The following is a 15,011-nucleotide window of genomic DNA, read 5'->3' as shown; positions in this document are numbered from 1 at the left end:
GCGATTTCAAGTGTGTATTTATTTGCAAAACACTGTAATGTATACTCTGGGGGAATGTATGAACCTCCTTGCTCTCGTGAATACAATTCTGTTTTTTATGTCTAATGGCATATAACAAGGTAGCAAAGAACTTAGTGATTTAAAATGTAATTTTATTTCGTTCAGGGTTTTGTGAATTAAAAAAAAAAAAATGGGAAGGGTTTAACAGGGCAGTTTGGTATCAGCTAGGTTGGCTGGGACCAGCGCATCTACTTTCAACACAGCTTATTCAGTCATGTGTCTGACATCTTGGTGCTTTTTGGCTTCTCTTTCTCCACACATTATCTTATTCTCCAGGACCTTTTCTTGTGGCTTCAGTTTCTCATAATGTGTTGGTGTCAGGGTAGTTATATTTTCTAAACAGCAGCTGGATTTCCTCAGAGTGTTTCAGGAGAACTGGATGGAGGAAGCAACCTTTCTTAAGATCTACCCTTGAAAGTCTCTCATTGTTATTCCTGCCACATTAGTTTTGACCAAATCAGCCCACCTGTACATGGCTTTCCTACTTTTAACATGGAACTTCTTCTGTTCCTGAAAGCCCTATGATCCCTGGTAAACTTGAATGTTGTCTATTCTCAACCAGGTTACTAAGGCTGGCCTAGATTCCAGGGAGAAAAGTAGAAAAATATCTGTGACCATGTTTAAGTTACCCAGGTCTTTTACATGATTACAAATTAGATTTCTTACACATGCAAGATACATCTTTAGGGAAACTACTTCAGAACTGAAGTTCAGGTTCTCATCGATTAGATGAGATCCAGGCAGGAATAAGGTTCTTTGGCATCATTTCCTCAGGTAAGGTTTCTCTCAGTCAAACTTCCTGAATTCAGAGACCATACACTGAACTTACAATGTTGCAACAAAGAGGAAAACTGCAAAAAACACTCATACTTTTAAAAGTAGAAATGGGAGATACCAAACCACACAGTGATCCATAACAGTCCTTAAATTCATCCGGAAGCATGTGGTCATGTCCTTGCCTAGGATCCAGTCTCTGGAATGGTTCCCACGGCTCTTGGGACCTTTTCTCAGGACTCTTGGATTCACCCTTTGAGTTATCCCTTTATTTTCTTACGAAATATCCCATGTTTACAACAGAGTTTCTTTCTTCAAAGTTGGAAATCACTCTTCATTTGGAACTGACGCTATCCCTTTCAATCCAAGCTGGAAAAATGCCTTTAAAAACTCTGTCACCTTCCTATGTATCAAATTACAACCAACTCCAATACACAAAAGTCACACTCATGTTTCTTTTTAAGATAGGCTTTTTAATACCTTGGACTAAGTGTTAAAGTGCTGTGCTTAAGATGCTTAGAAGCATTTTGTCTTGTTCAGAGGGTCTACAAAACATGCCATTTAGATTCAGAGAGAAATTTTCATCTAGTAAAGACTGTCTAAGAGGCACATCCTTAAGAATCTTACAGGTTATACTGAACAAGCACATATATCTTTCTGAAGTCTCAATACAGGGTTTTAAAGCCATAGTATTGAGAGTTTTACCCTGTGACCATGCTTTACTAGTAGACCCTGGATTGGATATTTTTCCTGAGACCAGAGAATTTTGCCTGTAGAAGAAAATAGGGATGAGAGCTTGATTTTAGAACACAGCAAATATTTTCTCCTTTACATGGCCCAGATTCTGCTTGATAACTGAAAATTCAATTTCTCTTTGCTTTATCTATATTTTACCACATGCAGCTAAAACAAACAATTTGGCGTTTCAACAATGTGCCTGAAAAGCCTCATAGCCAAATATTAGAGTATACTAGACATGTTTTCTATTCATCTCATTTTCACATACAACAATGTCGCCAAACTTACCTCTACTACATAAAATGGTTGACCTTTTTGTAGACTTCAATGCCAATTTCACCACTGTCCTTCAAATTATCAGTAACAACTTTCACTAACAAGAAGAATGGGGAAAAAGTCTTTAAATTGGGCAATTGGTTCATTTTATTCATTCACCAATTATTTTTGAAAGTTTATCATCTACAAAGCCCCACAGTAAATGCTGTAGGCAATGTGATAAACTATATTTGGGTCTTGAACATCTAAATTAACATGTCATGAATTAAAATGTGGTAAGTGCTGAATATAATGTATAGGTGAAGTTCTAAAGGGATTTCAGAGAGAAAGATTTGTGTTTTGTTTTGTTTTTGTTTGTTTCTTGGCTCAGTTTAGACTTGGTCCTACAAAGATCAGGCATAAGAATTGCAAGTCAGCAGGGAATGTATTTGAACTGGAAACAGAAGTGGGTTTGGAAAACATGACTCTGTTACTTTCGGTAGATCATAGAGATGAGAGGAAGGAATGGGAAATAACTCAGTCAAGAAGTGTAGCCAGGGCTATAAATGTCAGGCTAATGATTTTAGATTTTTTTTTTCTATAGAAAATGGAAAGGCATTATTGTTGTTATTGTTGTTGTTTTCATTACTTTTAATTTGGTTTTATAAAGATTAATCTGGAAATGCAGGCTGGACTAGGGAGGAGGCCATGGGAACAGGTCATCAGTTAGGAGTGCTGGCTTCATTTCTGAAGCAACGTCTGAATGCCTGTAAGAGAACATTGGCAGTGGGAATGGAGAGAGTGAGGCAGATCAGATAGATTATTAATTAAGCATTCACTGTAATTCATTATCTTTTTTCTCACTCTTATTATCTCTCTATCCATCTAAATGAACAATTCCTCATTATATGTAATTTTGCTGGAACTACTGACAGATGCAGTTTATAAATTCAACTACCTGTTGTAAAAATGTAAATATGGAGAGTTGGTTTCAGAATTTCTTGGATCCAGAAGACTACTTTCGTTAAAGGGATTTATCAGTCTGTTTCCAGCTATTCAGTTGCTAATGAGTTTCTGAAGAGAGCAGCATTCAGATGAAGTAGGTGGTGGTTGAAGTCTTCTGGAAAACACTGCTGCTTATTGTTGACTAGAATCAAAATGCAATTAATCATGCTTTTGACTTATCCCTGAAAGTCACTGTCACTTCCAGTGACTTAAATGTAAGTAATATAAGGTCATCTTACACACTTTTGAAGTTAGATTGCTTTTGCATTTGGACATGTCCAAAGGCTAAGAGTATCTTAATTTATTTTAAATACATTTTATAAAAGGAAAAGCATTTATTCAGATGACTTTCTCTTTATTTCCAGTTCTTCGTTATATATAATTTTCTCACATAAAGAAAACAGATTTTCTTTTCTGGCCATCAAATCCAGTGATAAACAGCTCCTTATCAATGTATTGGCTTTAGCTTTGACTCCTTCTACCTATTAAAACCAATATCTGAAAAATTAATAATTCGTCTTTAACATCCTAGATCCAAAAGCTGTATTTTCAACACTCTGCCATAAAACCTGTGTGTATAACTTTCAAGGGTAGCACAATATCTTCCCAAATTTAGTTTGACACTGCAATAGAAATAACAATAAACTTAGTTTAAATTATGCTAATAAAATAATATAACAAGTCACATAATAATAAAGTGCATTGAGTGTTTCTAATGGGTTGGCATGAATTAAATGAATTTCAAAGACAGGAACAATTTCTTTTGAGAACTGAACATTAATTGCTTTTTAAAAACAATTTGAGTTCATTTGGAAAGGTAAGCATGAGTTTAAATATATTTTATTTTTCCAGTATCTTTAAGAATTGATAATATTTACTAAACTGACAGGTAAAATTTGAACATTTCTTTAATATGGTCTTTCAGTTCTTTAAAAAGAATGTGCTATGTAAATATTCTATATATCTCTTTCTTTCCCCAGTTATACCATTATCTGATCTCAAATTTTGTGTTTAAATTACCCAATATATACTTGAAACTAAAAACTATGTAGGCATACACTACCACTATTCTCAGTGAAAAACAAAGGAGAAAAACATGAAAATCAACGAACTACTGGAAATCATCCCAAATGATATTTAAAGAATGATAGAATTTGGAAAATAGAGTCACAACTGATGCTTATTTGGCTAAGGATCTGGATGGAGCTTGGAAATAAGAAATAAAAATGAACTAAGCCAAGTCACAAAGTATCTAAAACTAAATGAAACAGTACAAGCATGTGTAAGTGACATTTTTTGATGAGTGACATTTTAAGAAAAGTAGAAAAGCACACTCTTTTTTAGAATGTAAGATAGATAAAAAGCTTAAGATTTAATTACTCTTGAGAAATACAAGGCACAGCCAGTCACCCTGACTTGCCCTAAGACTGTTCATGTTTTTTTTTTTTTTTTTCTTGTCGCTCAGTTAAGCATAAATTCATAGATTTCATGGTTAAAAGAGCCTGAGATGAGATGCTGGTTGCCTGCACTTAGTCCTGCCACTTCTTATCGGACCATCTGCTGTCACCTCAAAAAGCCAAGACTGTATAATCTCGGTAAACATACGAACCATTCCTGCATTTAATTTTGGTTGGAAGGAAGACCCCATTATGTGTATTGATTTTGAAGTGTCACTACCTTCTTTTGATGAATTCTCAGTACCTTATAGCAACTGACTGCATTTCCATGAACATAATATTAAGTCTTAAAAGTGTTTACTGCACACTTCTTACATAAATGCTTAACAAAGTTCATGATCTTAGAAGTAAATCTAATTTGCATGAAAGCCTGCCTACGGGTTTTATTCACCTTCTGGATTTAAGTAGCATTTGTCATCTACGGACCCAAATGTGCTGGAGCTGGCACAGAGTTGGTGATAAGCAGAAGCAATGATTGCTGGTTGCTGAAACTACCAGTGCCAGTTGAGAACTCCTGAAAACTCTCTTGGCTAAAGACTGGATTGCACCTGACCGTTGGAGCATGTGGATGTCCTTGCAGTGTGTCTATGTGTGTTCTTGTAAGGGGGGCGGTTAGGAGCGGTAGGACTGGGGAAAGCCAGAAGAGATGAAATAATCACAACTATGAGAGAGGACATTTTATAGAGGATTCACCTTTCCTCAAATCTTTAGCTGCACATTTTATTTTACTCCATTCTCAATTTTATTAATTATTTAGAGATCTGTGTGGGATCTATAAATAGTGCAGCATACAGATTGAAGAAGCTTAGCAAACCTCACAGTATAGTCAAGGTAGTGAAAATGAAAGATAAAGAGAGAATCTGGAAAGCTGCCAAAGAAAAATGACACTCACTTAAAAATGCGATGGTAATTCTAAAGATGGCAGACTTTTCGTCAGAAACTATGGAGGACAAAGATGGCATAAAGACATTTTTAAAGTGCTGAAAGAAAAAGAAAATCACCAACCCAGGTAATACCCACAATAGCCAGTGAAATTATTCTTTCAGAATGAAGGTGAAATAAAAAATTTTCAGATAAAATAAAACTATGAGAATTGATGGTCAGGACACCATCTGCACAAAATAAACTAATGGAAGTTTTCAGGATTAAAGAAAATAATACCAGTGGAAAATTCAAATCTTTAGGACTGAATAAAATTATAAATGTAGCACAAACATAATATTTTTATTAATTCCTTTAAATTACACATGACTTGTTTAAAACAATCTAACAATGTCTTAAGATATTTATTATACGTAACATAAGAGCATTAGCATAAAGAATGGTGAGCTGATAGAAGTAAATCAAAATATATGTTCTCATTTTTCCCTACATTTTAAAGAAGTCATGTCATATATATTCTAAATAAAATTTGAAGAGTTGAAGATAATTTTCTATAATACCTAGAGAATTCTGTAAGTAAATAATGTGAAGACATGTAGCTAAAAAGAGAATAGATAAAATGAAATAAAATTCTAAACAATATTTTGATTCACTCCAAAAGAAGGCAGAAAAAGAAACAAAAAAATAGTGGCCAATAGATAAACAAATGATAAAATGAAAGCTCTAAATAGAACCACTAGAAGCACATCAATATTTACATTAAATGTTAGTGGATTAAGTACTCTATTAAAAGGCAGATGCTTTTAGAATGAGTGTGAAAAACAAGGCCTAACAGTTAATGTTCTCTATAAAAGATGCACTTTAAATATAAATGAGTAGCTATGTTGGAAATCCATGGATGAAAAAAGATAGTACGTAAATAGTATAACAAGGCTAGAATGAATATATTGTTAGATAAAATCCACTTGAGACAAAGCACATTACAAAAACTGAAAATATTTAATAAAAGGGCCAATTCATAAAGAAAATATAACAACCATAAATATGTATGCACTTAAGAGAGCCTCAAAACACATCACGCAAAAATTAGCAGGATTTTATGATCATAACAGTAGATAGTAACTACTCCAAATGATTGCACATCGAGACAAAAATATCAATGAATATATAGGGAATCTGGACACTATTTCCTATCTTGACCTAACTGATATTTGTAGAACATTATACGTAACTGCAAAATATGAAGTTTATTGCAAGAACTCACCGTATGTTCAAAAAGACAGACATGTATGTTAAATCATTTAAAACACTCAACAAATTTTAAAATTTTGAGATTATATAGAATATGTTCTCTGTATACAGTGAAGTTAAATTAGAAATCGATTAAAATTATTTAGAAAAACTCTGAATAGGAGGCTGGGCGTGGTGGCTCAAGCCTGTAATCCCAGCACTTTGGGAGGCTAAGGCCCGTGGATCATGAGGTCAGGAGATCAAGACCATCTTGGCTAACACAGTGAAACCCCATCACTACTAAAAATACAAAAAATTAGCTGGGCGTGGTGGCCGGCGCCTGTAGTCCCAGCTACTCAGGAAGCTGAGGCAGGAGAATAGCGTGAACCTGGGAGGGTGGAGCTTGCAGTGAGCTGAGATCGCGCCACTGCACTCCAGCCTGGATGACAGAGCGAGACTCCGGCTCAAAAAAAAAAAAAAAGAAAAACTCTGAATATATGAAAATTAAAAAGCAAGGCTCAAAATAATTTATCTATCAAAGAAGAAAATGACATGAAATATTAGATAATATATTGAAGTAAATGAAAATAAAATCAAAACCTTTCAAAATTAATGAGATTCACCCATAGAAATCCAATAGAGGAAATATAAAGGTTTTGGTGCATATATTAGAAAACAAGAGAAGTCTAGAATTAATGAACTAAACTACTTTCAGTTTAAGAAACTGGAGATGAAAATAGTAAATTAAATTTAAAGTAAATAGAAGACAGAACAGAATAAAGATCAAAATAGAAATCAGTAACATGCAAAATGAGTACTAACAGAGAACAGAAAAGAAACCAAAGGCCAGTTATTTGAAAAGACGAATAAACATGATAAAACTTTAACTTGAATCAGCAAGACAAAGTTACAAAAATTGTCATTGGAAATGAAAAAGACGCCATCACCATATTGTCTACAGGTATTAAGAGAATAATAATTTTATGGACAACAAATGTGACATTTTAGATGAAATAGGTAAATTCCTTCAGACATAAATTGCCAAAATTGACACTAGAAAATACGAATAGCACCATATTTATTAATTTTTTAAATATCCAAAACCTATCCTTCAAGAAAACTCTAGGTTTTCTCTAAATTATGTTTTCTTGGCAAATTTTATGAAACAGTTAAGGGGAAATTAACACCAAACTTACACAAACTCTATCCAAAAATAGAAGAGGGGCCCACAACCCCCAATTCATTTTAAGAAGCATGCGTAAATGTTACATCAAAATCTGATATTTTACAAAACAAGAAAATTCTCTAATTTTCCATATAAAATGAGATGCAAAGTTACTTAACCAATTATATCATAACCAAAAAGAGTTTAACTCAGGAATCCAAGTGTTGTAGGCAGGCTCTATGATGGCTCCTACTAGTCCCTGCATCCTGGTATTCATGGTCTTGTAATATTTCACATTGAATGTTGGCTGGGTTTAGTGACTCACTTCTAACTTCCGATGTTCTGTTACCAGAAAGTACATCTTTACTGCACCTTTTGTCTTGCTGTTTTTTCTCCTTCTGTCTCTCTGTCTCTCTCTCCCTCTCTCTGTCTCTCTCTCCCTCTCTGTGTCTCTCTTTCCCTCTCTTTCTTTCTATCTTAAACTGCTCACTCTTAAAGAAGCCAACTGTCCTGTCATGAGGCAGTTTTTGTAGCAACAATAGCCAGTAAGAATCTGAGGCCTTCAGCTCAATAGCCCATGAGGAATGGAGGCCCACATGAGTAAGCTTAGAAGATCTTTCTCCAGTTGCATCTTTAGAGGAGACTGTAGCCCCAAGCAGCAGTTTGCCTGAATTCTCATAAGAAACCTTGCAACAAAGCTATCTAAGCTGGACCTGGCCTCCTGACCCACAAAAAATGTGAGATAAATGTTTGTTGTTTCAAAGTGCTGTCTTTGGGGCATAATTTATTGCAGTTTAACCTTAAAATAATCAAATTAAGATAAATGAAGAACAACTATATTATCATTTAAATAGATATAGAAAAAGCATATAACATGTATGACAACAACTGATGATTAAAAAAACTCGCTAAGAAAAGTGTGCAACTAATCTGCTTAACGGTGAAATATTGAAATGTTTCCCCTAAGTCTGGGAACCAGATAAAGGTGTGCACTCCCAACACGTGTATTTTGTTTCACGTGTTCCTGTGAAGAGATCACCAAACAGGCTTTGTGTGAGCAACATAGCTGTTTATTGCACCTGGGTGCAGGTGGGCTGAGTCCGAAAAAGGAGTCAGCAAAGGTGATGGGATTATCATGAGTTCTTACAGGTTTTGGGATAGGCGGTGGAGTTAAGAGCAATATTTTGGGGGCAGGGGGTGGATCTCACAAAGTACATTCTCAAGGGTGGGGAGAATTACAAAGAAACTTCTTAAGGGTGGGGGAGATTATAAAGAACCTTCTTAAGGGTGGGGGAAATTGCAAAGTACATAGATCTGTTAGGGTGTGGCAGAAACAAATCACAATGGTGGAAAGTCATCAGTTAAGCTATTTTCACTTGTGTGGATCTTCAGTTGCTTCAGGCCATCTGGATGTAAACGTGCAAGTCACTGGGGATGTGATGGCTTAGCTTGGGCTCAGAGGCCTGACATATTTGATACGTTATAGCATATATATTTATACATTTTATATCTATATATGGAATGGTTTATATTTATATACAACATGTATACTTTATTTTGTGATGTGTACTCTCGCCATTCGTGTATGATATTTTATTGACATCTTGGTGCAATAAAACAGGAAAAGGAAATTAAAAATGTAAAGATGAGAAAGGAAATAATAAAGCTATTTCTATTTGCACAAGACAGGATTATTTACATGGAAAGTTTTATTCAGACTCTAGAACCAAGAAGTAAAAATTAGAAATAAGGCATAATAAAAGTTAAATAAATTCAGTTGTATTTTTATATACTGACAAATATCATTTTAAACTTAAAAAGCATTTTCATGTATAATTCTCTGAAAAAGCCTAAAACACTCTAGAATAAATTAACAGAACATGTGCAAGATATTATTTTCAAAACTATGTAACATTGCTGAGAGAAAGTAAAGAAGCCATGCATTAATAGGGTAATGAACCATTGATTGACAGACTGATTAAGATAATATTTGTTCCAGAATTCACCTATGGATTCAAAGCTATCACTTTCAAAATACCACTAATCATTTTATAGAAATTAACAAAGGTATTCTAAAAAGTTTTATGAGAATGTTAATGATCCATAATAAGTTATTAAAATAAATTTGGAAGAGTTAAAAATGATCTGATTTCAAGAATTGTATAAGGTTAGTGCAATTAAGAGGGTGTGATTTGCATATTAAAATAGGCATATAGATTAATGAAACAAAAGAGGGATTTAAGAAAAAGAAACTCTCATATGTGGCCAATTAACTTTTGACCAAGGTTTTGAGGAAATTCAGTGGTAAAAGGAAAGTCTTTTTAACAAATTGTGTTGGAACAACTAAATATACATATAGAAAAAGTAAATTTTGACCCCTATCTCACAAAACATATAAATATCAACTCAAAACTATTAAGCGGAGATCTAAATGTGAAGGTTAAAATAATAAAACACTTAATAGAAGAGAAATCAGAAATCTTTATTAACTCAGAGTGTGAAAAGATTTCTTAGTACATAAAAATTAGGAATTAAAAAGAATACGCTTAATTTTGTTGAAATCCATTTTTTTTTTACTCTTAAAAGACAGCATATAAAAGAGTAAAGGCAAGCTATGAAATGGGATAAAATATTTGCAATGACAAATTTCAAACAACAAACTTTTATCCAGTATATATAAATAGTCCTTATAACTCAATAGTAGAAGATTAAAAACAACCTATAATAAAATGAGAGAAAGATCTCACAAAAGAAGATACACAAATGTCCATTTAACACATGAAAACAGCATTAGGAATCACGGAAATGCAAATTACAACTTCAAAGAAATATCTCTAAATAGTCACAAAATAGCTAACATTTTGAAAGACCAAAAGTACACAGTTTTGATGAGGGCATGGGATAAGTGAAATATTCATATGATGCTAGTATAAATGTAAAATGGCATGATCACTTTGACAACTCTTGGCAAGTGTTTGAGAAATTTAAATATACACCTACTATATAATTCAGCCATTCTACTCCTAGGTATTTATCTAAGAGAAATATAAGTATACAAATATATATCCACATAAATACTTGTGTAAAGATGTTCAACCTACATTGTTCAACATAGTCAAAACCTGGGAACAATGCTAAGTCTTACTAACAAATGAATGAATGATTATATGTATGGAATAGTATACTTGTTAGAAATACATAGCGGAGGAAAACTGTTACACATAGTAATAAATATCAATTTCAAAAGTATGTGAATAAAAGAAGCAAGACAGAAACAAGTACACACAATACAATTTAATTTGTATATAATTCCAGAAAGTACAAACTAATTTATAGTGACAAAACGATCTATAGTTTCCTGGACTTGAGATTGAGGGAGTCATACACACTTCCAAAAAGAAAGAACATTTTTAGAGGTGATAGATTCGTTATATTGATTGTGGTCACGTCTTCATGGGCATGTACTTCTGGTAAAATCAATCACAGAAATCACACAATTTAAACAGATACGGTACATAAACTTACACAGTATTTAAATCATACTTCAATAAAATTAAACAAAAATTTTAAAACTTGAGTGTAAACCTCACTCATAAAGGAAACTGAACTGAGCCACCTGAGTGTAATCATAATAGCACTGGGTAAAATATGAGAGCACTGTGTGATTGTTGTTATGGAATACAACCATATTGTCCAAAATAAACCACGCACATGCAATGTATGAGGTCCTATGCTCTAAATGTGATGAAACATGACAAAAAACAGAAACTCTAAAAGTACTTTCTGGAAACATCGGTGACTTCACATGACTAAAAACTCCCCCGTCCTTTTCCTCAAATCTTGTATACCAGCTAAGGGGCTGGAAATATATACATACCAGCCCCCAAATTGGTGTACACACACACACACACACACACACACACACACGTTTTTCATGAATATATATGTATATTTCATGAATCTATATATTTATATATTATATAAATTAGAATATATGTTTTTCATGAATATATATAAATATATATGAATATATATATCCATGAAAAACATATATATATATCTCTGCTATAAGAGAGTTCTCCTGAACTAATTAAAATCTGGAAATCTGGAAGCAAAACCACATGGCTGCCCAGAGGAAAGATATACTTCCAGATAAACAAGACGGAGAAGTGATCATGGAAGAGCCGATACTGCAGAGATCTTAAAGACCGGTGAGGTACTGGGAAGCTTGAGGGAGAATAGTCAGACAAGAAAGCCATAAAGAGTTATTGAAAAAAAAAAAATAAAGGCAACCAAGAGACTAGGTTCTGCAGGGAAGGAGGAGCTAAGGGAGAAAGGTTTTGGGTGACTGTATCCCAGCTTCTGTTTGATTAATCTGTGCCAATATCTTCTGTTATTTATTTTTAAAATTTGCTACATCTCAGAAATGCATTAACCGTACCATTTTCAATTTAAAATGGGTGTATGGGCTCTGAAAATTGATACCGATATGCTCAACTAGGAAGCCCTGCCATTGGTAAAATAAAACTTCACACAGGTACATTGTCTCTTGAGTAACTCTATTATGGACCCAGTAATGCCTACCCAATTAATCACTGAGGCTGAAACAGATTCACTGAGACAGAGAGCAGCCAAGCAGTGATGATTTAGATCAACCTTAGAGTTTTCAAAGAGCGTTAGGCCCACAGAAATCTTGTGGTCCATCAAACTTGCATTAATCTTACCAGCCCTTCACTGGGCCCTCAGTGCTCTCAAGCATCCATGAATTTGCCTGCTCCCTTTCTGTCCCTGTTCACCACTGCAATACTTCAAAGATTCCCCAGGCACTTCTCACACGAGACATCTTTGATTCCTACTTCACGTAAATAGAGGTTTGCAGTCCTACATTTACTCAATAAACTTGTCCAGTCTGTTTTCAAAATTCTCTTGATTTATAAGAGAAGTCTCTTCTCTTGTCTAAGGTTAATTTGTTTCTCTGACTTTTTCTGACTTCCTTTAAGATTTTGTACCCTATATTAACTGTTTCACCTCTTTTTCCAGTTCTGTGTTTTCTATTACCGTTAAGCCCTTCAATGAAATCACATTGCTCTCATTTTAAAAATAAAAAGCAAGAGTAAAAAAAAAAAAAATCAGAAAAATACCCTTTCTTCTAAATTGTATTTTATTCAAATGTTTTAAGATAAGTGTATTAATATAAATTTTGAGGTATAGTAAGGCCAACAGATCAGCAATTTATTGCTATTGAAAAGAGTTTATTACTCACAGTTCCCAAGAGGAGGTGACACCATGCCACAGGGGGCCACATAGGAAAGTGCTAGGCTGGGCCATGGGGCAGAGGGCAGAGGGAGAACTGTGGGCAAAAGCCTGTATTGTGGTTTCCACATGAAGGGAAAGATGAGAGAGAGTAAGCAGGTTTAGGATTGGCTAGTTGAAGTAATTTCAGCAGGCTCTGGGGTGCTGGGACTATTCCTAGTTATCTGGCACCTGCCCTGGATGATTAGAACAGGTGGATAGTGACCAAGAGTGTGTACACTCAGTACAAAATGTGATTGTGGCGTGGGCTCTGGATTGGTTGGTTTGTATTTGAAAAACATGTCTCAGGAAAACTGCTCTAGAGAAGTGTGTGAAGGAACCATGAGAGAGGCAGAAAGCTAGGACAAGGTGACTTGGGTGTATTATCACGTTATCCAAAGCAAAGAGTATCCAGCAAATGTGTGGAGGGCAAATGTTAACACACAATTTACAGAAGGAATTAACATGGTTAGTACAACCATCTACCATGTGAAAATTTTTGTTCTCTTCAAGATGGAAGCACTTGAAGTAGCTTTTTATTTAGTATTTCTACTACTTGCTCACTACTCAGCAACAATAAATTTTCTTTGGGGCTATAAAGACTTTGAAGTTGATGTAAGGTCTGCAATGAGTTCTTAAATGTCTCTCCAGCTTTGTCACTGCTCTTGCTCATAGCCACTAGCTCCCTTCAGGCACTTGTTATCTCTTGTCAGAACTATCCTAATTGCCCTGTAAACATCTTCATGCATCTAGATTCCACCCTGCAAAACCTATACCCTGACCTATCTAGCATTCTAAAGTACACATTTCATGGTCCTCTTCATTCTCTATTACAGGCTATAGAACACACACTCCAGCCTCATAGTTTTCCAGTCTGTCTCCATTCACCTGATACCCTTCGATGTACCTTCTACAATTTAGCCACATTAAGTTATCTAAAACTCAAGTGCTCAATTTTGCCCCCATGCGTACATACACATAGTTAGCTTTTGTGTGGGAAACCACTCAACGCCCCTGAGACCACTACTCTTCTGTTAATGTGATAGGCTGACTACATTGATGGCCCAGATCTTCACTTCTCCCATCATAAGTGAGAAACTCTGTCTCACACATTGGCTCTCAGATTCACCATGCAACATACAGCCAACCTTGGAAGCATGGGAGAATATAGGGGAGATCGTAAACTGCCCAGCTGACCCAAGCACTTGTGAGAAATTAATAATAATAAAATTAATGAATGCTGCCACATAAAGCCACTAATTTATACTGTGGTTTCTTACAAGATGATGCCTAACTGACAAATTAATTTTACATAGACTAGGACCTCTCAAATTCTATGTGTTAATCATCTTTATGTGCCCAGTATTTGGCAGAAAGTAGCTGCTCAAATGTGTGATGAGCCAATCAATCAATAAATGAAATATTACTAATACCTACGCCTCCTCTTTCCTATTCTTTACTCCTAGTAATTTTTATCCCTTGCATTTGATCCCTTTCAGAGGTTTAAAAATAATAGATACATTACTGCAATATATGAATTGTTATCATAAACATAGATTGTCATAAAAATAAATCTAAAGAAGTATTGAAAATCATCATTGGTGGTTCTTTTAAGGTCCAAGTACGTAATATTATCAACAACCTGTGCTTATTCTAATGGTTTGTTTTATAACTATAATGACATTGCACATAATGAAATTGTAAAATTCAAGATGGTGTTACCATTTCTGAAATGGCAAGACATTTTAAACTAAATCATGAATAGATATGAATTTCCATGAGTTTAAGCTATAGGCCCTATCTACCTTCAACTCAAATACCAGGTTATTTTATGGAAATTGGAAGAGAAAAATATTCAGGAGTTTCCTAGTAGCTCTCTTTGAAAATTAACTTGTAATGATTCTTAGGAACTTGCCCTAGAACATAATCTCTATTCTACTTTAGTTATTCAAACATTAGCCTCTCCTATTTTAATGAAATTACAATAGAATTTTGAGCCCTTGTTGAAACGCACCATAAGATTACTAATGACAATTTTTAAGTTATCTAACCAGTCAAGCATTCAGCAATCCACAAATTTGGCTATGTTTATTATTGAGCTGCATAAACCATAGTGTATTATCATATATTTAATTTCTCAAATATCATGACAA

Source organism: Mandrillus leucophaeus, unplaced genomic scaffold (assembly GCF_000951045.1).
Source record: "Mandrillus leucophaeus isolate KB7577 unplaced genomic scaffold, Mleu.le_1.0 Scaffold9, whole genome shotgun sequence".
NCBI classification, from domain to species: domain Eukaryota; kingdom Metazoa; phylum Chordata; class Mammalia; order Primates; family Cercopithecidae; genus Mandrillus; species Mandrillus leucophaeus.
This window is presented reverse-complemented; position numbering follows the sequence as displayed.